General features: G+C 35.6%; 1 protein-coding gene, 1 long non-coding RNA gene and 1 pseudogene across 5 annotated transcripts in view; 2 read left to right on the top strand and 1 right to left on the bottom strand.

The window, feature by feature from the left end:
* Positions 1–27989, top strand: part of AHCYL2 (adenosylhomocysteinase like 2) — a 183582-nt gene that overhangs the window by 38758 nt on the left and 116835 nt on the right. The gene's annotated exons all lie outside the window — the stretch shown is intronic.
* On the top strand, positions 6548–16766 carry LOC306667333. The gene is made up of 3 exons (XR_013765499.1): positions 6548–7292; positions 7961–8057; positions 15614–16766. It is a non-coding gene; the product is annotated as an uncharacterized lncRNA (long non-coding RNA).
* On the bottom strand, positions 21351–24972 carry LOC306667323 (EKC/KEOPS complex subunit TPRKB-like; annotated as a pseudogene). Its single transcript has one exon. The product of its transcript is annotated as an EKC/KEOPS complex subunit TPRKB-like (transcript).

The following is a 27989-nucleotide window of genomic DNA, read 5'->3' as shown; positions in this document are numbered from 1 at the left end:
AAAAAAAGAAAAAGAAAAAATGCAGTCATTGACCTTTAAAAAACTCAATGTACAACATCATTGGTAAAATGGATAAATTGTGGTGCATTCGTACAATGGAATACTGTTAAAAGTGTGGAAATGAATAAATTGCTGCTATGCACAATATTGTGGTTCAGTATTACTGAAGGAAGAAAACCAGACACAAAATAAAACTACTTGGTGATTTTAGTTATATAAGGCTAGAAATCCTAATATATGGTGTTAGAAGTCATCTTTGAGGAAGAGGGAAGGCATATTGATTAGGAAGGGGAATGGAGGAGGTTTCTGTGGCGCTGGTAACATTGCATTCTTGACCTGGGTGATAGTTGCTTGACTGTTTCACTTTATGAAAATTCTTTGAGCTTATAATTGGTATGCTTGCTTGCTAATAGAAAGCAGGAAAATAAAATATGATGTCATAGAAAAGATTGGATAAATAGTACAACAAAATATGGTAGAAATAAATCCAAATATATTAGTATCATACTAAATGCAAATGAATTACACTTACCAGTTAGAAGACAGATTACCAGACTGGGGTTGTGGCTCAGTGGTAGAGCACTTGCCTAGCATGTCTGAGGCCACTGGGTTCAATTCTCAGCACCTCATATAAATAAATAAAAATAAAGGTCTAGCAACAACTAACAATTATTTTTTAAAAAGACAGATTGTCTTTTGTAGCATTTTTCCAAGATGATTGACATTAGTTCATTTGCTCTGTGTATATACCATCCCTCCATCTAGGGGCAGAGTTTATTCCTCCATTCATCTTGAATCTGGGCTGACTTTAGTGACTGATGAATAAAACATGGCAGAAATGACATTCAGGAATTTTCGGGGCTAAGGCAAGAGAACTTAACCACCTAGGATAGCTTCCATCTAGGCTTCTTTGAACATTTTCTTTTGAAATGCTCTCCCATGGAACTCTCAATCTGGGGACCTATCTACCATGCTGTGAGGAGCCCAAACCAAATGGAGAGCCAGCTGAACAGCCAGCATCAAATGCCAGCCATATGAGTGAATGGAGGAACTGTCTTCCACATTCCAGTTACAGGAGAAATCATACAGAGAAGAACACAGGCCCCAGGCATGTGGTCCCAGTCTAGCCATTTTAACCATTAGAGTCACCTTACCTGAGGTTTCGGATATCACAGAGCTGACAAAAGCTGACTTTGCTGTATCCTCTCTAAATTCCTGCCCTTGGAACTGTTTGCATAAGAAGATGGTTGTAGTTTTATGCCATGCAGCTTTTGGGTAGTTTGTTTGTAATAATATATAACTGAAACAAAACTTGGAACCTGGAAATGAGTGCTTCCATAATCTAAAGTCTGTATTGGCTTTGAGATTTGATGGTAGACTGAAGATGGAGGAACCTTGAGAAGCGTGTTAGTGAAGGTTTGAAACACAGTGAGAAAGGTGTTTTTGGAGACCAGGAAAAGAGAAAGTGTTTATTATATAATGGTACATGATTTATTGGCACTGTTATGTGGTAACATGGAAGATATGAAATTGATCAAAGTAAATTTCTAGGTAAAATGTTGAAAAGTGCTACCTTGCTTCTTTTAACTGGCTTTGATAAGATACAGAGAGGTAAATGAGCAAAAAATAAACTATTAAGAGGAAATATTTTTATCCCAGTATTGATTACATTAGAAAATAAAACTTTTTCTTGTTCCCAATTGCTCCAGATGAGGATGACTTTTAAAGAAATGGTTTCAGAGGAAACATAAAATTCAAGATGCTGAGAATAAAATGTGGCCTTAAGTAAAGATCTCAAGGGTGCAACTATAAATTCCTTTGCTAAGATTTCAGAAAGATTTGAGGCTTTGCCTCAAGTCAGTTAAAAGAATGTCTGAAGATCTCAAGGGAGGGGTAGGAAAGGTGGTGGAATGAGACAGACATCATTACCCTATGTACGTGTATGATTACACGAATGGTGTGAGTCTATCTATATGTTGTATGACCAGAGAAATGAAAATACAATTCATTGTATTACAATTCAAATGTAATCCATTTTTATACAATTAATCAAAATGCATTCTGCTGACATGTCATATCATGTCAAATAGTACAAACAATAAAAGTGTTATTGTTCATTAAAAAAAATAAAGATCTTAAGGGAATATTCAACTCACTCAAACAGTATGGCTTGTAAGGATCTTAAAATATTGTTTTATAGTACAAGTTTACACAAGACTTGCGATGGAGAAAGTGGGTATAGTTTTTGTATACTGGATCTGTGTCCCAAATAAGATTCATCAGAAATTCACAAGGCTTTTTAAGAAATTGTTCATTAACTATCTCTATAAAAGGAAGGATTACTCAAAGGATGGAGAAGAACTGTGAAGAATCACTCTCAGGAGTAGACCTTGACTGTAATGGAGGAAATGGTGTTGTGTTTATGATTAAATTTCAGAATTGAATGGGCCAGTAACTGCTCTGTATCTCTTGTTCCTTCCCCCTTTTCTTCATATTTTGAATGGGACTGTCCATATTGTTTTCCTGAGTCAGTCTTAGTGTTGTGTGTTTGTATGTTGGGTGTGTGGGAGCAGATAATTTGTCTCTTTAATTCAGATCAAGAGGAACTATACTCCAGTAGCTGTACCTGAGGAACTGCATCTGAGGAGCCTCAACCACACCTGGACCTGATTTAGATATGGAGATTCTGAACATCAAGCTGATGCCATAAATGAGATGAGAATTTTGAAGGTCTTAGGAGAGGGTGAGTGTATTTTTGCATGTGGGAGGGACTTGGGGCTAGAGGGTGGTCTATGGTAGCTTGTCTCCAAAGTGGCTACCATCAGTTTCTTCCCTTCTTACCGTTCACAGGTGGAGTCTATTTCTCTCCTCCTCTTGAATGTGGGCTGGCTTTAGTAAAAACTTACTTAACTAATAGAACGTGATTTTCTGGGACTTGTAAGGCTAGGTCATAAGAAGCCTTGCAGCTTCTCTTGTGGCTTTTGGAATTCACTCTCAGAACCCAGCCACCATTCTGTGAGAAGCGCAAGCCAGATGAAGAGGATACATGTAGGCATTCATTAAAAGCCCCAGTGAGCTACTGGCAAACAGCAAGCATCAACTGTTAACCATATGAGTAAGTGAAGGAGCTACGTTGGACAGTCCAGCCCTAGCAGACACCAGTTGGACAAGTACAAGGGTTCCAAATGTATGGTCCCTGATAAGATATCCCAGCCATCTTAATCCATTCAAGTCACTACACATTGAGGTTCTGGACATTGTGGATCAGAGACAAGCTGTCTCTGCTGTGTCCTGCCAGCATTTCTGGCCTGTAGAACAATGAGAATAATAAAATGATGTTTTTTCACACCACTAAGTTTTGGGGTAGTTTTTTATCTGGCAATAAATAACTGGAACATTGGCCATTGAATAGAGAATAATTCAACTATATGCAGTATAAGAGACATATCTAAGACATAAAGGATCAGTGAAATTGGAAGTAAAGGTGTGGAAGAAACCTACTCTAAGAGAAAGCCAGTATGGTAGGTTAATAGTAGGAAAAATTGGGCTGTAGTGTAGCTCAGCTGGCAGAGCACTCACCTAGCCTGTGCGAGGACTTGGGTTCACTTCTCAGCACCACAAAAGAAAGTTCATTTGGAGGCAAAAATCATTAGAGTTAAACAAGGGGAGGGAGAGATTATAAAGGAAATAGTGAAGCAAGAAGCTCTAATTCCAAATCAATATGCATCTTAATAGTATGGCCTTAAATTTTATATAGAGAACTGGGCACAGTGGTGCTCATGCCCATAATCTCCAGGTACTTGAAATGCTTAGGATAATCACAGGTTTCAAGCCAGCCTGGGCAATTTAGTGAAACCAAAAATAAAATAAAAAGGGTTGGGAGTAGCTTAGTAGAATGCTTGTCCAGTGTGCACAAAACCCTGGGTTCAATCCCTAGTACTACAGTAAAACAAAAAACCCCAACTAGATAGAAAGAAATACAGACAGAATTCAAAATATATAATTAACCACATTAACTGGGCATGGTGATGTATATCAGTAGTCCCAGCTGCTTGGAAGTCCAAGTAGAGGATTGCTTGAGGCCAGCCTGGGCGGCATAGCAAGACCACCTCTCAAAAAACAAACAAAAACCTCAAACCAATTGTGTGTGTATGTGTATACATATAGACACACATGTACTCACACATACAAAGAAATTTAGGAATAGATCAATAAATCTATGAAGTGGGATATTTTAACATATCTTTTTCAGTAATTGTCAAAGTTTGAGAAGATTTGAATAGCCCAAAAGGCTTCATTTGGTGTGGGCATGTACAGTGTGGCACATAATAGATGAGAATGTTCTTCCTTTTTAGGCAGTTAGTTTATTTATTTATTTATTCATTTGTGGCACTGGGGATTGAACCCAGGAATACTCTACCACTAAGCCATATCCCCAGCCCTTTCTATTGATTTTGAGACAGGGTCTTGCTAAGTTTTGCTGAGGCTGGCCTTGAACTTTTCATCCTCCTGCCTCAGCCTTCTGAGTTGCTGGAATTACAGGCATGTGCCACCACACCTGGCTTTAGGCAGCTCAAAAATTATGAACAGATGCTGAGTTCATAGTAAGTCTCAACAAACTAGTAAAGGGGTATGATGCAGGCTATGTTTTCTTAATTTAGTTAAGATTAAAGTTGAACAGTGACTGGGGATATAGCTTATTGGTAGAATGCTTGTCTAACAGTCAGAGTCTTAGGTTCTTTCCCCAGCATTGCACAGAAGAAAAGATAACTAAAATAACAATAGCTGGGTGTGATGGTGCACACCTGTAATCCCAGCGACTTGGGAGGCTGAGGCAGGAGGATCACAAATTTGAGGCCAGCCTTAGCAATTTATCAAGACCCTGTCTCAAAAGCTAAAAAAGGGTAGGGATGTGACTCAGTGGTAGAACGTCCCTGGATTCAAACCCCTGTACCATGGCAAATAAATAAGTAAATAAATAAATAATAACAGTATTTGGAAATTTAAAAATCACATATCTAAGTCAGAGGTCAAAGAAGAAATAATGGAAATTAGAAGTAAAGCTGAATAATATAAATACTATCCAAAAACCATAGGTTACAAGCCAAAACAGTTGTTAGAAGAAATTTACATACTTTAGTATTTATACTAGAAAAAAAAGAAGCTTACTAAGTTTTAGTGTAAGTATTCAACTGAAAAAGTTATAAAAAGTTATGAGGAAAACCAAGAAAAGTAGAAGGAACAGCTGGGCACAAGGCACACACCTGTAATCCCAACTGCTCGGGAGGCTGAGGGAGGAGGATTTTGAGTTCAAAGCCAGCCTCAGCAAAAGTGAGGCACCAAGCAACTCAGTGAGACCCTGTCTCTAAATAAAATACACAATAGAGCTGGGAATGTGACTCCGTGGTTGAGTGCGCCTAAATTCAATCCCTGGTACCAAAAAAATAAAATAGAAGGAACAAATAGTGAAATTGAAAACAAAGATGTAATAGGATCAACTAAATTGAAAGTTGATTTTCTGTGGGGAGAAAAAAATTAGTGAAGGCTTTACAAACGCTACTAAAATTGAACAAGAGGATACAAATACAGCATAAATTATGAAATAACAAATGTGTTCAGTTAAATTGGAAAATTTAATAAGATGAACAACTTTGTGAAAAAAATATATAATTTAACTCAAGAAGGAACAGTAGAACTGGAGCTCAGTGGTATATCCTTTGCCTTGCATGTGTGAGGTGCCAGGTTAGGTTCCCAGCACTGGAAAGAAAAGAGAAAGAGACACACACAGAAAGAAGGAATGAAGACCCAAAGACCTATAATCTATATATAGTGTTCTATGTAAGACTAAATATAGTGAATTAATAAGTAAACATTGACCCAATAGGAAAGAAGCACCAGTGGGAGCTTCAAAAGTTTTATAAAGTTATAATTGATACATTAAAAACTTTACATTTAATGTGTACAATATAGGAAAAAAGTATACAGTTGTGAAAGTTGTGAAACTATCATACGATTAAGATAAAGAATGTATTCACTACCTTTGAAGTCTCTGCTGCTCATTTCTAACCCCAACCTCATCTCCAGGCAGCCACTGATCTGCTTTATATTATAATAAATGAATTTGCATTTTCTAGTCTTTCATATAAATGGAATCATGCAGTATATATGCTTTTTAAGGGGGAAGGAACAGGGCCATTTTGACTTTCACTTAGTATTATTGTTTTGAGATTTATCCATGCTCTGTGATTAAAAGATCATTCCTTTTCATTACTTAATAGTATTCCATTTTGTGGCTAGACCACATCAGTTGACAGGCAGCTGGTTTATTTCCAGTTTGGGGCTGTTACAAATAATGCTGCTGTGAATATTAAGTAGGAGTGTTCATAGACATATGTTTCTATTCCTCTTTGTTAAATATCTGGGGATGTAATGGTTGAATTATATAAACATTACTTTTAAGAAACTACCATACAGTTTTGCAAAGTGGTTTTACTAATTTACATTCCCACCAGGCTTGAATTTTGCTATATCCTCATCAACATTTGATATGGTGTGTCTTTATTTTTAACCATTTTGATAAGTGTAGAGTAGTATTTCATTATGGCTTTAATTTCCTTTTCTTTAATGACTATTTCTGAGCATCTTTTCATGTGCTTATTTGCCATTTGTATGTTTCCTGTGGTGTTAAGTGTCTGTGCAAATCTTTTTTTGCTATTTGTGATTGAACCTGGGGTTGTTTGACCACTGAGCTATATCTCCAACCCTTTAAAAAAATTTTTTTTTTTGAGACAGGTTTTGCTAAGTTGCCTTAGAGCCTCATCAAGTTGCTGATGCTGGCCTCGAACTTGTGGTCCTCCTCAGCCTCAGCCTTTTGAGTCAATGGGTTACAGGCACGTACCATTGCACCATTTTTGTTTATTTGGTTTTTCAGTGCTGGGGATCAAACCAGAGCCTCATACATGCTAGGCAAGTGCCCATTTTGTTTTTGTTTTTGGTATTGGTGATTGAACCCATTAGTGCCCTTATTTTTTATTTTTAGACAAGGTCTCACTAAATTGCTTAGGGCCTTGCTAAATTGCTGAGACTGGCCTTGAATTTGCTATTCCCCTGCCTCAACTTCCTGAGTCATTGGGATTACTGGTTTGTGCCACCACAACCAATAGCCCTTTTTTTTTTTTTTTTTTTTTTTTTGCAGTGCCAGGAACTGAACCTAGGGCCACACACATACTAGGAAGTGTTCTACCAAACCCTGACCATGTTTAATTGGGTTTGTCTTCTAATTACTGAATTTTGTGAGTTCTTTACATATTCTGGATTCAAGTCCTTTATCAGATATATGATTTGCAAATATTCCCTCCCAGTCTGTGGTTTGTTTCTATTTTCTCTTCACAGTGCTTTTTGAAGAACAGAAGCTATTCATTTTGATGAAATCCAGTTTATCAATTTGCTCTTTTATAAATGGCTTCTATTTTTGTTGTCATAGCTAAGAAATCTATGCCCAATCCTGGGTCAAAAAAAGTTTTCTCCCATTTTTTTGTTTGTTTGTTTGGTTTTTTTGGCATCCGCCCTTTCATGTGGTCATCTAACTGTTATAGCTGCATTTGTTTAAAGATTGACCTTTTCCCACTGTTGAAAATAAGTTTTCTAAAGATACTTGGACTATTTGGGACTTTCTATTCCATTCCCTTGATCTGTTTGTCTAACTTGATTACCACTACCAGAGTCTTTTGATAACTGTATGTGATGTATGTTTTTTTTGTTTTTGGATTTTTTGTTTTGTTTTGTTTTCTTTGTTTTATTTTTGTATTGGGAATTGAACCCAGGGGTGCTTTATCACTGAGCTACATCCCCAGCCCTTGTTTTTTTGTTTTTTTGTTTTTTAATTTTTAAAAATTTTTGGTGCTGGGGATTGAACCCAGAGCCATGTTCCCAGTTCTTTTTATTTTTTATTTTGGGACAGGTTCTTGCTAAGTTGCTTAGGACCTTGCTAGGTTGCTGAGGCTGGCCTTCAACTTGTGATTCTCCTCTCTCAACCTCCCGAGTCACTGGAATTACAAGTTTGTGTGCCGCTGCACCCAGATCTTCATAGCGTTAGTTTTTGTCTTAAAAACTGGTGGTATCAGTTTTTAAGCTTAATTTTTCCTTTTTAGTTTTGTTTTAGATTTGTTTTTGCTCTTCTGAGTTCCTCATACTTTCCTGTGAATTTAGAATTAATTTGTCAATTTCTACAAACAAAAGCTTCTAGAATTTTTATGGGAATTGTGTCGAATTTGCATTTGGGGAGAGTTCATGGCTTAGTATTGAATATTTTTGTCCATGAATATCTACGTTTATTGTGAACATCTTTAATTTCTCTCAGAAGTGTTTAGTGTATAAGTCTTGTATATCTTTTTTCAATTTATTGCTGAACATTTCATATTTTTATATCATAAATGAAATGACACTATGATTTGTCTTTGTTAGTCTGTAGAAGAAGTACAAATTGATTTTTATGCATTGGGGTTTTTTTTTGTTTTCCCAGTATTGGGGATTGAACCCAGGGATACTTTATCCCTGAGTTATATCCCCAGTCTTTTTTTCTTTTTTTTTTCTCTTTCCACATTCCAGGTCCTTTTTATTTTTTATTTTGGGATGGGGCTTGTTAGGTAGCTGAGGCTGACCTTGTAATCCTCCTGCCTCAGCCTCTGGAATCACTGGGATCACAGGCATATGTGCCATAGGGCTAGGCTCAGTCTTTAATTCTTTAACCTTGATGAAGTCTTGTGTTAGTTCTGGTAACTTTTTTGTAGATTCTGTTGGATTTTAGGTTGAGGCAGTCGTGTCATCTGTGAATAAAGACAGTTTTACTTCTTTCTTTCCAATCTGGATGTCTTTTGAGTATTTTTCTTGTGATCTAGAGCCTCCTACTCTATTGAATAGAAGTGGTAAGAGTAGGTAAGTCTTGTTCCTGATCTTAAGGAAGAGCATATATCCAGGCTGGGATGTTTAGAGCTGCAGTTTCCATAAGTGCTGCTTCAGTAGCATTCTATACATTTCCATATGTGGCAGTTTTATTATAATGCAGTTCAAAACTCTAATTTCCCTTTTGATTTTTTTTCTTGACCTATGAGTTACTTAGGTGTATGCTTTTTAGTTTCCTAATATTTGAGAGTCTTGCAGGTATGTTTTTTTCTGTTGATTTTTAATGTAATTCCTTTGTAGTCAGAGAAGATACTTTTATGACTTGAATTCTTTCAATAAATTTATTAGTCTTAGAGTCATGCTTGGAATATGGCTTATCTTGTTAGTTTTTTGCATTCATTTGAAAGGAGTGTGTATTTTCTATTATCAGTATAGGTTTCCTTGTGTTTCTTGTTCTTATGTTTCATGAGCATCTTGAATCAGTGAGTTTATTATTCTTATCAAATTTGAAAAAAAATAGCCATTATTTCTTCAACTGTTTTTGTTTCTCCTACCTACTCTTTTAAGGGACTCCAATTACATGTAGAATAGACTGCTTAAAGTGTTTCCAGCACTCACTGATGGTTTTTTTCTTCTCTGGTTTCTTTCTTTCTTTCTTTCTTTTTTTTTTTTTTTTTAACCCAGGGTACTCTACCACTGAGCTATATCCCCAGATCTTTTTATTTTATAATTTAAGACAGGTTCTCGCTAAGTTGCTGAGGCTAACCTTAAGCTTGTGATCCTTCTACCTTAGCCTCTCAAGTCACTGGGCCTGGCTTTCTGTTCATTTTGGATTATTTCCATGGGTCTTCACATTTACTCATTTTTAAATTTGTGGTTTGTCTAATCTGTCATTAATCCCATCTACTGTAGTTTTCATGTGGTTGTTCTAATTTTTATCCCTAGAAGTCTGATTTAGGTCTTTAAAAAATATCTTTCATGTTTCCACTTAGTTATGTTTTAATACCCTTATCTAATTTTAATATTTGTATCAATTCTGTGTTGGTTTTATGGATTGATTGTTCTCTGTATGGGTCATATTTTCCTGCCTCTTTGCATGTCTGTTAATTTGTGTGGATACCCAACATGAATTTTCCCTAGTTGGGTACTAGATCAGTTTTATTTTTATTTGTTCTGTGTCACAGTGAAGTTGTTAATACAGTTTGATTGTTTCCTTAAGATTCGTTAGGTGTGGCCAGAGCAGTTTTCCATCTAAGATAGTTATTGCCCAGATCCATTGGAATTACTTCACCTACTGACATGTAAATTGTCAGGTTTTCTGTTCTGGTTGGTGGGAAGGGACATTGTTCTATTCTGTTTGCGTGCCAGTTAGTGTTCCCTCTAATCCTGAGTGCTTCTGTATCTTGCTGGGTACTAGGGGTACTCACTCCAGAACTCAAGGTGCTTTCAGTGTGCATGCAGCCCCTTCTTCTCCGTCTTGTCTTGCAAACTCACTGCCTTGGTCTCCCCCAGGCTCTTCACTCCAAATCTTAACTAAGATTTGCCCCTGAGCTTTCCTGGGCTCTTCCTGCCTCAGCTCTACCCTGCAGATGTTCACCTAGCAGAGACATTCACAGAACTCACTTCACCTGTTTTCTGTCTTAGGGCCCACCATTCTTCATTGCCTGATGTGCCTTTAAAGCCATCATTTCTTATATTTTGTCTTGTTTGTTTGTTTCAGGCGGGTGTATAAATCCTTTGTTACTCCATATTGTCTAGAAATGGATATACACTGTTTCCTATACTTCTTTTGTGTGTGCTTAAAATGTTTCATGTTGAACATGTACATTAAATGGGTATATTTGTTAAAGGTAGGTATATTAATTGAATTTTCCAAGACTTGGGTTTAACTTCACCTTCTTGTTTGCAATCATTTTGAGAAACTGATATTTTAGGTTTTAAGTGTTTTTAGTAATTCCTTTTGGTTTGATTTTTATCTAGAAGAAAGATCTAATATGTCCTATGATTGTATGACTAGAGCAACTCTTCTCTTCCTACAGGCCCTGAAATTTGAACTCAGTATCACTATCTTGTTTCATATGAGCATCCAGATAGCATCAGGTGGTCAGTGTTTTTTTTTTTTTTTTTTTTTAAACTTTAAAAGCAGTCCATCCATCTGGTTTGATTTGATCTTGTGACCTCCCAGAAGTAGAAAAAAAATTAACCTTTTTACATCCTGAGTCTTTAAAAAACAAAATCCAGTATCTTTAAACATTTCTACCATGGAACCTTTAAAAAAAAAAAGAAAGAAAGAAAGAAAGCACTTTCCCTTACTCTAGTTAATGAATAATTTGAGTACTATTTTATTATAAATAATTGATTTTTAAGATTTCCTGAGGTAGGAAGACTATGTTCTAACTGAATAATTTAAAGGAAGTGATAGGCCCATGAATTCTGTTGGTGGGAGTAATAAAGGAAAGAAAGATATTAGGTTGGTTTTAAGTAGGGTGATTTTTGTAGTTAGAGGAGGGAGTTTGTTGGTCTTCTCAGGTAGTAGGATCATCCACCGCTGTGGGTGGTGGTACTTGCCGTTTAATCCCAGCAAACTTGGGAAAATGAGGCAGGAGGAGTGTAGGTTCAAGACTAACCTCAGCAATTTAGTGAGACCTTGTCTCTAAATAAAAAATAAAAAGGGCTGGAGATGTAGCTTCCTGGTAAAGTACCCGGGGTTCAATCCCGAGTACCCAAAAAAAGGAAGTAGGTTCATCTGATAAGAGTGAGAAATAGGAAAAACTGACCTCTGGATGGGATGGGGAAAGCTTAGAAGAGATACTCTGAGATAGTGTGAGTCTCACCTTTAAGAGGATGAGGATGAAGAATCTTGTGCAATACACAATTGGTGATTAATTTAAAAGGAATGAAAATGAAGTTTTCCCTCCCAAGAAATAGAAATTTAAATCATTCATTTCTAGAGCTGTATTCTTTGTAAACTGGAATATTTCAGTTTTTATTGTGCCAATTTACAGAATTATAGCTTAGGAAGGTGGGGAAGTTTCAAATTTCTGCTACAGTATTTTTATAGAGTATAAAGAAAGAGAAGAATATAGTGCTATTCAGAGGTTAATGAAGATGGCTTGGTAGTCACCTCAAGTTGTTAGCATGTGAGTGTGTATGTATGTACTTGTGTACATATGTGTGTAGGCTACCAGCTGTTTAGAACCAGTCTTTTCTTTCTCTCCTGTTGTGGCCTTCTTGATACATTTGTGTATGTAGCCTCCATGATGAAAGTGTGCTAGCGTGCACTATGTGTAGGACTGCATTCATTCTTTTTTCCTTTGCAGTGTTGGGAATCAAACCTAGGCCTCTTACATGTAAGAGGCAAATGCTGTACCTTTGTGCAGCACCCCCAGCCCTAGGACTATATCATTATTTTCATTTTCTCCTCAGACCTCCCTGAATCATTCTTGTGAGAGCTCACCCAAGTTTGTGAACTGAATTAAACTTCAGGTTTTTCTTAAAAGAACTGGGCAGGAATATGAGCATATGGATTCATTCTTAATGAAGAATCCACCAGGCAAGGAAATGAACAACTATGTGTGTCCTGAATTGACCAGCTTCTCCTGCCCAAAGCAGGAAGGATTGTTTTGCCAGAGTCTTCCCATGGTGTCAGGGAATGGGAATTGAGGACTCAAAGTTCCAGTTTGGGCAAGTCTTAATAAAAAGGAAAAAATATCACAAAAGAAAGAACTTAGGTCCTTGGTTCGTGCCAGCCTCCTTCAGAGAGAAGTGTTCTCTCCCTGTAGAATCCATGTGATGAAAGTTCTTCAAATCCCAATTAGAATTCTGAGCAGTAATATAGATATAGACTACTCTTTTTAAGCCAGGATCACCTTCTCCCCAACCCCACAAAATATAAATGTAAGGTATATTAAACCAACTAGTTTTAGATCACAGTGTTCTTCTTTGTAGGGTAAAAAGGAAACAATTGAGGCTACAGTATATAAAATGTAATGGTAATTTAAGACATAATTAAATTAAATTAAGACATAATCAGTTGTGTGTGTTTTAGTCATTCTCGAACTTTTTGGTCTCAGGTTTCCTTTATACTCTAAAACTGAGGATCCCAAAGAGCTTTTGTCTATGTGGGTTATATCTATAAATATTTACTATGTTAGGAATTAAACCTGAGAATAAAAAATAACTGATTGGTTGATTTTTAAATAACTAAACAATGTATTATTTAATAAACTTAGCAAATTAAGAATATTAACTTAAAAAATAAAAAACTCAAAGACTATAAACTTACTGAAAATAAGCCCCATTACTTGTTAACATAAATAACATTTTTGCAAATTTCTTTGATATCTAGCTTCATAAAAAACAACTGGATTCTCATGATGACTTTTGCAGTCATAATAATTTGGTGCCTTGCCATATATCATGTACCCTCTGAAAAACTCCATAGTATACTCCTGTGATAATGAGAGTAAAAAAGGCAGATGTCTTAGTACTATAAGTTGAATATTCATTATCAGGAATGCTTGGGACTAGAATTGGATTTTGGAGTTTTTCTGATTTTGAAATATTTGTATCTGTATCTAATGATGAGATACAAGATGAAAAAGTGATGAGGCCTAAGACAAAAAAACAAAATTTATTCCTGTTTCATACACACCTTATATATATAACCTATAAGTCGATATGATATTTTAAATAATTTTGTGTATGAAACAAAGTTTCACAGTGTGAAATTTTTCATTTTTGGTGTCAAGTCAGTGCTGAAAAAGTTTCAGATTTTGGATTTTTGGATAAGGAATGTTCAGTTTGTATCATGAAGGAACTATGATCTCAAGCACCCCCCTGAAAGGATATGCCAGTGGTTTTTGGACCACATTTTGAGACTAGTATTCCCAAACTATTTGTATGTGGGAAAAGAGAAAAGCAAGAGTTGTCACCATTCTGTACAGCACATTTTTTCATGTGTTTAATCAGTACAGGCTGTTTAACCTAATTAGGCAGTATAACATCCAGACTCCAGAATTAAAGTGGGTGGTTTGGTTGAAATTTCCAAGCACTGAAGTGGGAGTTAGTTCTGGTACATGTGCTTTTTAAAAGTAGTTGCTGTTCAGTGTTTTTGTAGGCCATTGCTAACCTGTGGGAGAGGAAAATTGAGCCAGATCCCTAAGAAGTACCAAGGAATTAGAGACATAAGTGACCTTAGAAGATAATTGAGTCAAAAAATTGAGATTTTGAGAGATCATCCCATCTAACTCCTAAACTTTGTAATAATTATAACTAGTACTTGTAAAGCATAGGTTTACATAGTCTGTCTCTGACTCTTTCTTTCTCTTGTTGTTTTGACCTTTACTGTTTATTTTTAATTTTTTTTAATAGTAGAAATTGTCAGCTGTGTACCCCATTACCTACCTTCAGCAATTGTGAATTCATGGCTACTTGTTTTATGTATACAACCCATACTACCCCATTCACTAGATTATTGGATACAAATTCAGGAATTTTATAATGTCATCTAAAAACACCACCAAATATGGCTAAAAGATGAGGATTTAAAATAGCCTCAATTCCATTATTACACTAAAAAATTAACAATAATTCTTTAATAATATAAAAAACAATGTTCACATTTTCCTAATTGTGTCATTCATAAATTTATTTATTTTTTTCAGTGTGTTTGAGTCAGGATGCAAGTAAATTTCATACAGAGAATTTGATTGATTTGTCTCTTAACATTTTCCACCCCCCCGCATTTCTGTCTCCCTCTCTGCCCTACCCTCTCTCCCTGTCTGTCTCTCTCATACAGTTATTTATTTATTTTGGGGTGTGTGTGGTAGAGGGGATTAAACCCAGGGGCACTCTACCTCTGATCACAATTATATCCCCAGTCCTTTTGTTGTTTTATTTTGAGATGGGGTTTCCACCAGGTTGCCCAGACTGGCTTTGAACTTGCAGTCCTGCCTCAGCCTCCCAAATTGCTGGGATTACAGGTGTGGAATGCCATGCCTGGCATTTTGTACAATTTTTGTCATACAAACTATCATTTGCCTGGTAGTTTCCCGGAGTTTGAATTTTACTCGTTTCTCCATAGTGTTTTTTTTTTTTTTTTTTTTTTTTAATTTTTAATTTCTATTTTCTGGTATTAGAAATTGAACCCAGTGCCTTGCACATACTAGGCAAGTGCTTTACCATTGAGCTACATTCCAGCCCCTCCATAATATTTTTTTTTTAAATCCTCTTTTGTCCTCTGCATTTCCTGTAAGTTGGTACTTATATTTAGAAGTTTGCTCAGATTTCTCATGAGTGGTTTCTTCCATTAGGAGGTACATAATATCTGCTTGTCTGCCTTTTTGTGATGAGTAGCTATTGATCTTTACTTACATCCATTAAATCATTAAAGACTACAAATGGTGAATATTCCAATTCTATCTTTCTTTCTTCATTTATTAGCTGGAATACTTCTTAAAGAGAAACTTCCCTTTATCTACTATTTGAATATCCAGAAGTATAGTTTGTATAGGAAAATCAGGATGAAATGTTCACTAGCATTCTCTAATGGTAACCAATTAGTGGTTGAGATTTGTTTGTTTCTTTGTTTTTTGGGGATAGGTATCGTAATGAACTCCTAGATTTAAACATTTTGAGTATGCATCAGTTCACTGATATTATTTTTACAATTCTTTTCTAATAATTTTTACATATTTGTTTCTTCTAATAGACTAGGCTTGAAGATGAGGACATTTCTTAGTGAGCTTGAGTCTACCTAGCTCATGGCTTCCAATGAATGCTTGTTGACTGAATTAACTGATATTCTGAGCAGCATTTTAAAATGTAAGTTCATTTTGGAGGCATAACAAAGGAACACTGTTAAGGATGGCTTTACTTCCTTGTTCTGAAAAAAAGCAATGAAACAGTGAAAAATATCCTGCGTGACTATAAATGAAAAAGGCACTTTAAAAAAAAATGAATGTTAGCCTGTAATCCCAGCGATTCAGGAGGCTTGGCACAGGAGGATAGCAAGTTCTAGGCCAGCTTTGGCAGCTTATCAAGACCCTGTCTCAAATATCATAAGGGGCTAGAGATGTAGTTCAGTGGGAGAGTGCCCCTGGGGTTTAATCCCCAGTACTGGGGCAGGGGGAGAAGAATGAATATTAACTGGGTATGGTGGGACAAACCTGTAATCCCAGCTATTCAGGAGGCTAATGTGGGAAGATGACTTGAGGTTAGGATTCAACACCAGTCTGGGCAACAGACCCAGACCCTGTCTTTAAAAAAAAAAAAGGTATAATTTATTGCTGCTTATAAACAGACATGAAGATTTTCCCAGTGTATCTTTCATTATATTTTTGTCCAGTAAAGTAAATCAGAGTCCTTGTTTTTATTTCTCTTGCTGTAAGATAAAAGACACAAAACTTCCTTTTTCTTTTCTCAGTTTTTTTTCTCCCTGAATCTGAATGGCAAATAGCATTCACATTTATGACACAAAATATTCCCCATTATTTTATACATTTATTTTATACCCTCCAAATTTTGCAGGGAAGTAAAGCAAAACTAATGTTAATTAACAATACGCAAGGCACTGTGATGAACACTTTGGCATGGATTATACAACTCATTTTTCTCACCACAGCCTTATGAATTAGATAGAGTTATTTATCATCATCTCCATGGTATAGATGAAATAATTAAGACACAGACATTAAGGGACTTTTCCAAGGTCACCTAACTAGCAAATATTAGAGCTAAGATTTAAATCATGCATTTGTTCTCCAGAGCTTGTGCCGTTAAACTAACTATAATGACTTTACCATAGATTTTTTGGCAGGATATGATAGTGTTTTTAAAAGGATTTTACAATCATGCAAGTAATATTTATTGTCACAAAATCTGTTGTTTTATAGTGACAACCTGGCTTGTTTGTTTATTTAGTGTGGTGCTGAGGATCAAGCCCAGGCCCTTGCACATGTTAGGCCAGTACTCTACCACTGAGCTACATTCCAAGTCCCTGAATATTTTTCCTAGGTCATCATTTCTTAGGTAATAGTCAGGCAAACAAGTAGGAATTCTTAAAGAATAAGTTCTTATTATTTGTCTTAAAATAATTGAAACTCATAGAATTTATAAATCTATGTAAAAAAATTCTATGTAATTTCTTTGTAAAAAATTTGAAATTCATAGAATTTGCAAATCAAACATTTTTAGCTGGAATATTGCTTATAACATTATAATTTGCTTACCATCATTTTCCCTTTGTTTTAAGTAATTGTAACTCATTTTGTGTCGTTATTAACAAGTCAAGAGTATTCTCATACATGAGCCCTGAAGAGGCAATCATCCCGGTTTCTTTATCTGTCTTGCTTCCTTCATTATCATAATAATTTATGATAATTATTATTAAATTATTATTTATGATAATTATCATAATTTATGCATGGATAGAGAGAAAATAACTCAAAGCACTATAATACTCAGTGATTGTAGCATATCTAATAGAGCCATTGGTTGTCCAAAATTCCTTGTCATATGTCAGTTGTTATTCATTTAATAAAGCTGAATGTAAAATTAGAACGAAAGTGACATTAATAGGGAAAACTTTGTCTCCAATTTAATTTATTCATAAAAGGGTGCTTTGATATAATTGGAAATATATTACTTAGGACACAGTTTTACAACGTGACTTCTAGATTGACAAATGTTACATTTTTTGTGTGTATGTGGTGTTGGGTATTGAATGCAGGGCCTCATGCATGTTAGGCAAGCACTGTAGCACTGAACTACATCTACATCTCTGGTTCAAGAGAAACATTACTCTAAAAAGGCATATTTCTTTACCACTTTTCTTTAAAGTGATAACAGCAACGAGATCTACAGCATTCTTTTCTTTGTATCTTTCAACCTTTAGCATTGGGGAGCTCAGTTTTTGTTTTTAGATAGTAGGGATTAAACCCAAGGTCACTTTACTACTAAGCTATATACCCCTATCCCTTTTTATTTTTGAAAGAGGGTCTCACTAAGTTGCTCATCGTCTTACTAAGGCTTGCCTTGGACTTGAAATCCTCCTGTTTCAGCCTGCCATGTCACTGGGATTACAGGTATGTGCCATTGTGCCCAACTGGGAAGTTCAGTTTTAATGATTGAGGAAAAGGATTTTTAAAAACAGGAAACCAAGAAATAACAGTACTAAACTTTATTATAATAAGTAATATTTTGCTGGTATCTCAAAATTGAGAAGTTAAAAATACTATTAAAGCACATACAAGTTATTTAAATATATCTACCCCTGCAACAAAGACCGGTCTGGATAGTGCCTTGAAAATGTTCTAATACAAATCATGGATTAAGTGTAACCACAGAATAAAATTAGGCAGTCCAGCACACACACAAAACTTTTTTCAAACAGAAAACAAAACAGTAACTACAAGGGGAAAAAAAAAATTGTTTTTTGGGTACTAGGAATTGAACCCAGGGGTACTTAACCTCTGAGCCACATCCCTAGTCCTTCTTAAATACTTTATTTAGGGACAAGGTCTCACTCAGTTGCTTAGGACCTTGCTAAGTTGCTGAGGCCAGCTTTGAACTTGTGATCCTCCTGGCTCAATCTCTCAAGCCACTGGGATTACAGGCATGTGCCACCATGCCCAGCTACAAGGGTAAATTCTTATATGTCAGTTCTTGTTGAAATTATTTAAATATTTACAGCAATTATTTCTTAACTCTCTGTTGAAATACAGGTTGAGTGCCCCTTATTCAAAATGCTTAAGACTAGAAGTATATAAAATTTCTGAGTTTTTCAGATTTGGGAATATTTGTGTAGACTTTACTGGTTGGACATCTACTATACTTGGATTAGAAATGTCTCCCTAAGGCCTTATGCTAAATGTTTGGTATCCAGACTGTGGCATTATTTTGGGAGGTGATAGAACCTTTAAGCAATGGAACCTTCTTGAAGAAAATTAGGTCTTTGGGAAGAGTGCTCTTGAAGGGGCTGTTGATACCCTTGCCCCCTTCTGCTCTGCTTCTTGACTGCCATGAAATAGACAGCTTCCTCTGCTACATGCTTCCTCTATCATGTACCATCTTGCTGAGGTCCAGAAGCAACAGGGCCAATTAACCATTGAGTGAAATGTCCAAAACTGAGTTAAAATAAACCTTTCTTCCTGTAAAGTAGTTTATCTGTTATTTTGCTACAGTAACAGAAAACTGCCTAAAATAACATGCCTAATCTGAAAATTCCAAATCTGAAATGCTCCAAAATCTGAAACTTTGAGCATCATGTACATACTCATAAAGTTTTGGATCTCAGAGCATTTCTGATCTCAAATAATTCCAGGAAAGGGGTTATTTAGTTTAATTTTTATGTAGTATTTAGATTAAGTCCCAGATGTGATTTGTTCTAAACTAAATAATTTAGAGACTGTTCCATTTTAGGAATTTATGTCATGGTTAACATGATAAGTGAACACTTTCTGGTTGTGAAAAATATCTCTTTCTCATGTTTGGTAGTAATGGAGAAGGATAATTTAGATTAACACTCATAGTATCTCTCTTTGAATGGATCTAACTGGTCACTTTGTAACAAAAGTAATATATTTGGGGGGGGGTGCTGGGGATCGAACCCAGGGCCTTACAAGGTAAGCACTTTACCGACTGAGCTATCTCCCCAGCCCCCCAAAAGTAATATTAATTCAACTCTTTTTTAGTGGGTACTGAATGGTATGTTCTACTTGGCCTTCAAATAGATGTTTAGTTGGTAGAACAATTACTTTGTGTGACCATGATTGATGTTATTTATCTGGACACATTTGCTTTTTCCTATTTTTTTCTTAATTAGTTTCTCTGCATCTCTAAAAGCTGCTCTTTAATCTGACAGCCAAAAAATCCCACATCTGAGGGGAATGCCAGGAAAATGTTAGTGCTCCAATTTTCCGAATCCTCTTCCCTTAGTTTTTAGGGGTCACTGAAATATGATAAGTTATACTCTCCCTTGAGGCTGATAATCTGTTCAGGACTGTTCCAGGGAAAAAACACTCAGGTGGTTTTTATGTATTAGGCTTTTAATATATGTTAGCTCATTTAGTTCTTAGAATTCTGTGAGGTAAATGGTATATCAGTTTTACAGGAGAATATTGAGGCCAGTTATCATTTACCCTGTCCCTTAGCCTAAGTGGCAAGGACTATGATTTGAAGCTATCTCAGTCTCTTAATTATCTTCTTTTTACTACACCACATGAATATATACCTACGTTACCACCATAGCTGTTCATCTGAGCAGACTATCTTTAGTTAGTAAATATTTCAGTAAGAGGGGGCAGATAATGGCATTAGTAGACATACTAAGGAGATCACACATTACAGGACTCTAAAATAACAATATAAATTAGTGTTTAGATCTGCTATGGATATGTTTGCCTTGGATAAATCATATATTGCCATTGTTATAGTTTCCAAGTCTGTAAAATGATAATAGTATTTGTTCTACATTCCTCAGTGTGTTTGTGTTTATTCATGTGAAATATTTGAAAACTGTAAAATTTACTAATGTAAAGTATTATGTATTGTGATTATGGAGAGTTATGTGGCTTGGTGGTTTGTTACTATTTTTTTTTTTTTTTTAAACCAGGGAACAATTAGTTGATCTTGGCAGGAGGTTATTGGAACTCAAAGAAATAACATCTGTCAATCACAGTCATTTCTTGGAAGGAAGAATTGAAAAATGGCACAGCAGTTATTCTCCTTGACCTCTTTCTCTGAAAGGAAATTTGATTAGGCAAGCTGGTTTCATAATAGAGTAGAGCTTCTCTCTTCTCCCTGGGGAATTGAAGCTGAGCAGTCACACTTGTTCTATGAAGCCAGAGCAATCTGGTTTTAAAGAATTTAAATTCATTAGGATTAAGATTTTATGAGGGATGCTCATTGCAGAGCAGCAGCTTTAAAAAATGTTACATATGAGTCAGTCTGTCTCTCTAGATTGAAAACAGAACACTGCGACCAGATTAAATTCAGGGAATAGTCCTCAACAGTTCCATAGTATCTTAAAGAGAAGCCTAGACTCTGAAGCTAAAGAATAGGCAGTAGGGGACATATTGTATAGACTGTAGACCTGAGTTCCCATTTAGGCATTATTTAGTATTTTTCCAGATCTTTGTTAGTGAGCTGACTGAAATGCTTTGTTCTTTAATATAGAAAAAGATAACTAAAGCTCAGTATACAACACATAGTAGACATTCAATATGTGTATGAATGTTTGATTAAAAAAAAGATTAGAGAATGTTGCATAATTATCGTCTTTAAGATGAAGGCAGTATGTAGCCAGATAAACTACTTGAAATGAGTTTCTGTAACTGCATGCATCCCTGGAGGGTTACTGCATGCTCTGGTGGAACTCATACTGTCTCTAATTAGTTTGATCTTACTTAATCCTTTACTCTTCCAACAGTTGCTGGCTTTGCTGGGGGTTTGTGTGTGCGTGTGCGTGTGCGTGTGTGTGTGTGTGTGTGTATGTATGAAGAATGAAAGCCACTTATTTAAGTAATTTGGCAAAAGTCAGGATAAAAATACATTAATTAGTTTCTATAAAAGTTGTCTACATTGTTACTGTTACCTTTGTTTACTAAATTGATTTTGGATAAATCAAATCCTAATTCTGCTTTAATACTGCCCTCCCCCACTATGTATTACTTAGAGCAACTAATTAGAGACTTTTGAAAATGTAGTTAGATAGGGTTCATTTTGGGGAAATAATTCATGATTACTCCTATAATAGTTACTTAAAATTCTATAACTGTATTTACGAAAAAACAGATATTTGTTTGAGAGTAGAAATTCAAGAATATGGTAATAGAAGAGAGACTGCATGAAGGGAGCCAAGGAGAAACCACTGTATCACTTAATACCCTTAATGTTCCATAAGCCACCAACTTTTCCTTCCAATTAAGTACCTTCTCAAAAAATTAGAAACATAAAGGGAAGAGAGATATATTTTTTTCTGGTGTCATATTGACTTTTATTGGAATTTTCTTTTCTTGGGTAGTGGGGATTTACCCCAAGTCAATTTACCATTAAGCTAAATCCCCAGCCCTTTTTTAAATTTTTAATTTTGAGACAGATTCTCATTGAGTTGCATAGGGCCTTGCTAAGTTGCTGTAGCTTGTCTCTAATTTGTGATTCTCCTGCCTCAGCCTCTGAAGTTGCCTGGATTCAGGCATGTTCCCCTGTGCTTGGCTCATTGGATTTTAATATTTTGACTTCCTCTAGTAATCCATGCAATTGATAGTGGGTAAATTCCTGGGGTTTATTAGCATGGAAGTACTGGGATGCTTATCATTATATTTCACATAATCTGGAAGGTAGAATAAAAATTTCAGGACATTCTGATACCAAGTAGTTTAGAACAACATTCAAAATGGTTCCTGAAAAGAGATAAAAACATATTTTTATATTAGACTAAACTTGCTAAATCCTTACCCTTGTCCAGTGAGTTAAAGTTTTTGGAGGTATTAGTTTATGATCTAAAATTCAGTATATGTCAACCTTTCTGAAGTGGGTAGCAACTTGTTAAAACTTTGTGAGTGTGTGTGTGTTTGTGTTCCACATGCCCACTTACTCACCTGCACTTGCCTTTTGTATCTGGAGCTCAAAATGTGACCATAAGTATGTTGGGAACATGAAAGGAAAAAAGATTGTAGAGATAGTAAAGGTGGGGAAAAAAGAGAGAGAGAGAGACAGAGAGACAGAGACGCAGACAGTAAAGGGTGGCGGTTTCCAAGAGAGGCAACTTCTGGAAGTTATCACTTTTCATTTACTCTTTTTTTTTCCCCAATAAGTGTTAGCAGTTTTTATTTCAATTATTTAAAAAAAATTCAAATACCAATAGAAGACTAGAAGACAACAAAAATAGTGACAATAATAGTATTAGTAAAAACAGTAGTTCTTTTTTTTTTTTTTTTCCATCTGATTCTGTGATTTAATTTTTTTTTTTAATAGGGCCAGAAGTGTAGCTCAGGTGTATAGCATTTGCTTAGCATGCACAAGACCCTGGGTTCAATCCCTTGTCTCATGAAAAAAATTATTTTTCTATAATGAACATATTGATTTTATGATCAGGAAAGAAAAGTCAATTTTTTCTTTAAAGTTGAAAATTTCTGTTAGTATTTCTAATATTTTATAGAAACATTTTTTGTTGACTTTCTACTAACGATACCATGCAGTAATGTCCCAATTTTTTCTTCTTGTGAAGACACTTTATATATATTTTTGACTTCAGAAATATTCGTTATTTCAGGAAGATTTTTCAGAGAATTCTCGTGACCTTCTACTTGAGATTTTAGATGTTTTTATTTACTTCTATTCCTCTTTTGTAAACAGTTAAAATTGAAGAATCATCTGCTGAGATACCAAATTTTTTCAAAGCCTCTGAAATGTCATTTGGGGAAAGGTTGAAAATAATTTCAGTAGATAGAGTTCTCATCTTCATTTTCCCCACTTTGTAGAGGTGAACTGCTTTGCTTGCTGCCATAGGTATCTGAACAGGGTCAGCAATCACTGTAGGAATTTTCAGTGCACTATCAATGGTGCCTTCCGTGGCCTTTTTTCTCAAGTCTCCAGTACTTTTAAATCTTTCAATAATAGAAGGATCACCCTGCATTCAGAAAATATGTCCAGCTGATGTGTTAACTGCATTTCATAAAGAGGATTGTACTGCACAAAGACGTCTGGTCCTGGTCCTCTCAGAAAGATCTCCCCCTCCTCACTTTCATTTATTCCAATAAACATTTTTCTAAGTGCGTATGTTTCCTGGTAGCAAGGGTTGCCTGTGAGTCCTTTGCACTTAGTATGCTTTACTTTGAGATAGGCTGCATTTTAGAACCTGACTGAATTGTGTATACCATGGAAATTAGATATACTGAGAAAAGTGTGGGGTGGACAGCCCCAAACAGCGGCACCTGTTGTGGACTTTGGACAACTGGCCAAGAACACTGAGCTCTGTGTGCTTGGGTGACAGAAACCTCAGAAATTGAGAAAGGAAGTTGAGAATGCTTTTGCCGGAGACCTAATAGAAATAGCATCCTTCTACATACTGCTAGCAATTGTCATATGGTTCTATTCTAGAGGCTCAGAAGTTGGAAACATGTCCCTATCATTGACAGTATGTTAAAGAATTTTTTTTTCTTGATTTTAAAATATTTATCTATTTACTTATTTTGAGACTAGGTCTTGCTATATTGCTCAGGTTAATCTCAAACTCCTGGGATCAAGTGATCCTCCTGCCTCACTCGGCCTTTTGAGTGGTGGGACTGCACTCCACTTTTGAGTTGTGTGCTACCACTTCTGATTTTGTTTATAATATGAGAAATATCTTTGAGGAAGGTATTTTTATGACTAAAAGTATATGGTATTCAATAAGGTGGTTCAGAGCTATTATCACAGTCATAACTTACTGAATAGTCAGTTATTCCCAGCTTATATAATCAAAGCTAGAAAGTAGTAGAGAAGAAAGCCTGAGGTTTGATTTAATAGGAAAGATGCTAACCTCATGTAGAGAAAGTAATCGGAAAATACTCTTATTCTAATGGCAATGGAAGAAAAACCTTGCTTTATTTAGTTTAATATGTGCTTTAGGGTCATATTTTTGTAGGGAATGAAGTATTCACCAATCAAGCCTATTTCAGGTTCCTTAGTGAAGTATGATTTAAGAAAAACAAAGTATCCTGGGTTTATTTTTAAACTAGGGGGAAACAAATCACTTTGTCCTATCTAGTTAACTAAATATTTCAAGGTAAGGATCTGAAGATTGGTTAAATTTTCACTAGTTATCACTCTGGTTTGGTTAGAAACTGTCTCCACCTACTGGCCACAGTTCACTTGATGTTTCTTGAGGATACCTGCTTTTCTGATTTGGTTTGCTTTCCTGTAATGTATGATAGTTATGGAAGTTACCTGGTAAGGTTGCAGTGAATAAATACTATACTTCTATGTGTCTTTTCCTAAAATTGCTAAAAGAGCTTTGGAGAGTTCTTGGTACAGTTGTCCTGGAATAATTGACGAAAGACCATGTAAGGGTGTCAAGAACTAAACCAAAAAGATTGAACTTCTGTAAGTGGCCCATTGGCAGTTCCATATCTGCCATTCTATCAGGTGAATTAAGTTTAATGTATGCATTAAACTGTTTAAGCTTTGTTACTTCTAATTGACTAAGGTCTTTATTTCCCAGATCACTATTGTTCCAAGGTCTTATGCCCAGTTGGAAATAATTGTCATTGTCGTTACTAAATTATACAATGAAATTAGACTTTTTGGGGGTCAAGGATCAGCAAGTTTTTTCTGCAGTGTCAATAAGTTATAAGATTTTCATGTCATATTGACTTTGTTGCAGCTGTTCAACTCAGCTTTTGTCACACAAAAGTAGCCATAGTCCATATGTAAATGGATAGGTGTTGTTGTGTTCCAAAAACAACCATTAGTTATGAAATCTGAAGTTTGAATTTAGTGTGATTTCTATGTACTGTGATATACTGTTCTTTAACATTTTTCAACTATTAAAAATGTAGAGGCTGGGAGATAGCTCAGTCTGTAGAGTGCTTGCCTTGCAAGCACAAGGCCCTGGGTTCGATCCCCAGCACAGCAAAAAATAAAAAAAATTAAAAAATGTAGAAGCCTTTTTGGTTCACAAGCTATACAAAAATAGGCAGCTTGTCAAGTTTAGTCTGCAAGCCATAGTTGTTGACCCCTGGTTTATGTTCAGAAACATTTATAAAATCTGTTAATACATTCTCTTAGTACAGGTGAAAGTCTAGAAGAGGATTTTCCAACTTTTAGGAGTACTTCCATGACAAGAACTCTTCAGAAGAATTGTACCTGCTCACCACCATCAACAATCATATGGTATAGGATTACAGAACTTTGTGTATGTGGTCCACACACGTGGGATCTGATTTGTAATGGTTTTATTGCATATCCACAGTGTAGATCATTTAAATACAAGACACTAGAATGACTTTTTACAAGAGTGTTTATGCACATAATTATACATAAAGGCAAAGATTATGGGATTATTTTAAAACAGAAGCCATCATTAAGGCTAAAGAAGTGTTTTCTATGGTAAGGGCATGTGGTATTGGTACGGGGCAGTTGGGTCATGGCACATGGGTAGGGTGAGGCAGATTGTTTATTACAGTTTCAGTGATGTCATTGTGGTCATGTGATTCTCAGTCTATTCGTTTTGGGAAATAACTATTTTAAAGTATTGGGTTAAAATATTGATGGTATGAAGGTAATTCTTTTTAGTTTGTCCCATACAAACACCTTCAACCCCCTTGATTTTTATCCTCTACTCATCCTCAGATTACTGGATTAATTTTGCATTCTGCCTTCTCTATTTCTGTCTATGCCTTTATAACTGAATGCTAAAAAGTTATGGCATTGCTGCTTCTCTATAGTCTTATTTGGGTTCTCATTTTAAGTTATCAAAATTTTTTACTTTAACTTGTTTAGTTTGGCTGCCATTTTCTTTAGGAGCTCTTAAAGACCTCCCCTCTTCTTCTGCCTCATCTCTGTCTTATTGTCAACATCTGATCTGGGCCACGAAAAAAGGTCAAGACTTCTGCTTATGAACTCTTTCAGCTTCCTCCTTACTTTCTCATCTTGTCTCTGTCCTAACTCATCCTTAACTTTTTTCTTCTTACCCCAGTGTACAAAGTTTGCTTTTCCCATTTCAAATAGTTATAATATCTAAATATATAGTTCTTTTTAAAAAATATTTTTGTAATTGCTACTGTACCTTTATTTTTTTTTATTTGTATTCAGTGCCTAGAATTGAACCTAATGCCTCTCATGTGCTAGGCAAGTGCTATCACTGAGCCACAACCCCAGCCCTATCTAAATATATAGTTCTTGATACCATGTCATCCATCTCTTCAGTGGCTTAGCATCATTTATTTCATCCTCAATCTTTTCAACTCTATTGGCTCCTTTCCCATCTTTTCTTTTTAAAAATTTTTTTTTAGTTGTAGATGACACAGTGCCTTTATTTTATCTGTTTATTTTATGTGGCACTGAGGATCTAACCCAGTGCCTCACACTTGCAAGTCAAGCGCTCTACCACTGAGTCCCAATACCAGCCCCCTGTCTTTAAAAAAAAAAAAAAAAAAAGATAAAATAAACTCCATAATTCCCTAGTCCTATCTATACATATTCCTTTGGATTTATTCCATTTCCTATTCATTTTTCTTTTCCTTTTCTCTGAAACTGTGTTTGCTAAGATCACCAAGAATGTCTTAACTGTCATTCATTCTCTTAGTGGAATCACCAGGGAAATTATTATAAAGTGACTGAAGAAGGCTGAGAATGGACCCCAGTAAATACCAATATTTAAGGGAGTCAGTTAAGGAAAAGATAATGAAGGAAATCAAACAACATTGCCCTTTGTAAATTTATGATTACACAAATGGTATGCCTTTATGCCATGTACAAACAGAGAAACAACATGTATCCCATTTGTTTACAATTAAAAAAAAATTAAAAAAAAAAAAGATAAGGAAATTAGAAGGCAGAGTGGAAGGGAAAAAATCAGGAGAATGTGGTGTTCCAGAAAGAAGAGAATTTTTAAGGAGGAGAAGAATTAAAAATTATAAATAAATTATAAATATATGTAAAGTATGTATACAAGTAAATCTGTACTAAAAATAATTCACTGGATTTAGTAGCAAAACAATTATTTCAAGGTTTTAATCAATAGTAAAGCCAGATTGTACTGGTTAGGAGACATTATTGGTAGGGAAGAAAGAAAGCAGGGTTAAAAAAACTTTTGAAAATATTAACTGTGAAGGATAAGAGAGGTAGAAATGCTAGAGAGAAATGCTAGATGCAGGACCTAGTGAGAATGCTTTTTGTGTTTTATAGGTTTTGTTTTTTCTGTTTTGTTTTTTTCTGTGCTGGGGTTGAATAGGGCCTTGTGTGTACTACTAGGCAAGTGCTCTGCTACTGAGCCATACATCCCCAGCCCAGTTTTCTGTGTTTTTAAATATGTGACAGACTTGAATATGTTTTGGTGCCTATAGGAAGGAGTATGGTGAGGAAGAAAGCATGGGTGGAAAGAG

This window comes from Sciurus vulgaris (genome assembly GCF_902686455.1).
Source record: "Sciurus vulgaris genome assembly, chromosome: 8".
Lineage (NCBI taxonomy): Eukaryota > Metazoa > Chordata > Mammalia > Rodentia > Sciuridae > Sciurus > Sciurus vulgaris.
The sequence above is the reverse complement of the archived record's forward strand: the minus strand, read 5'-3'. Positions and strand labels throughout refer to the sequence as shown.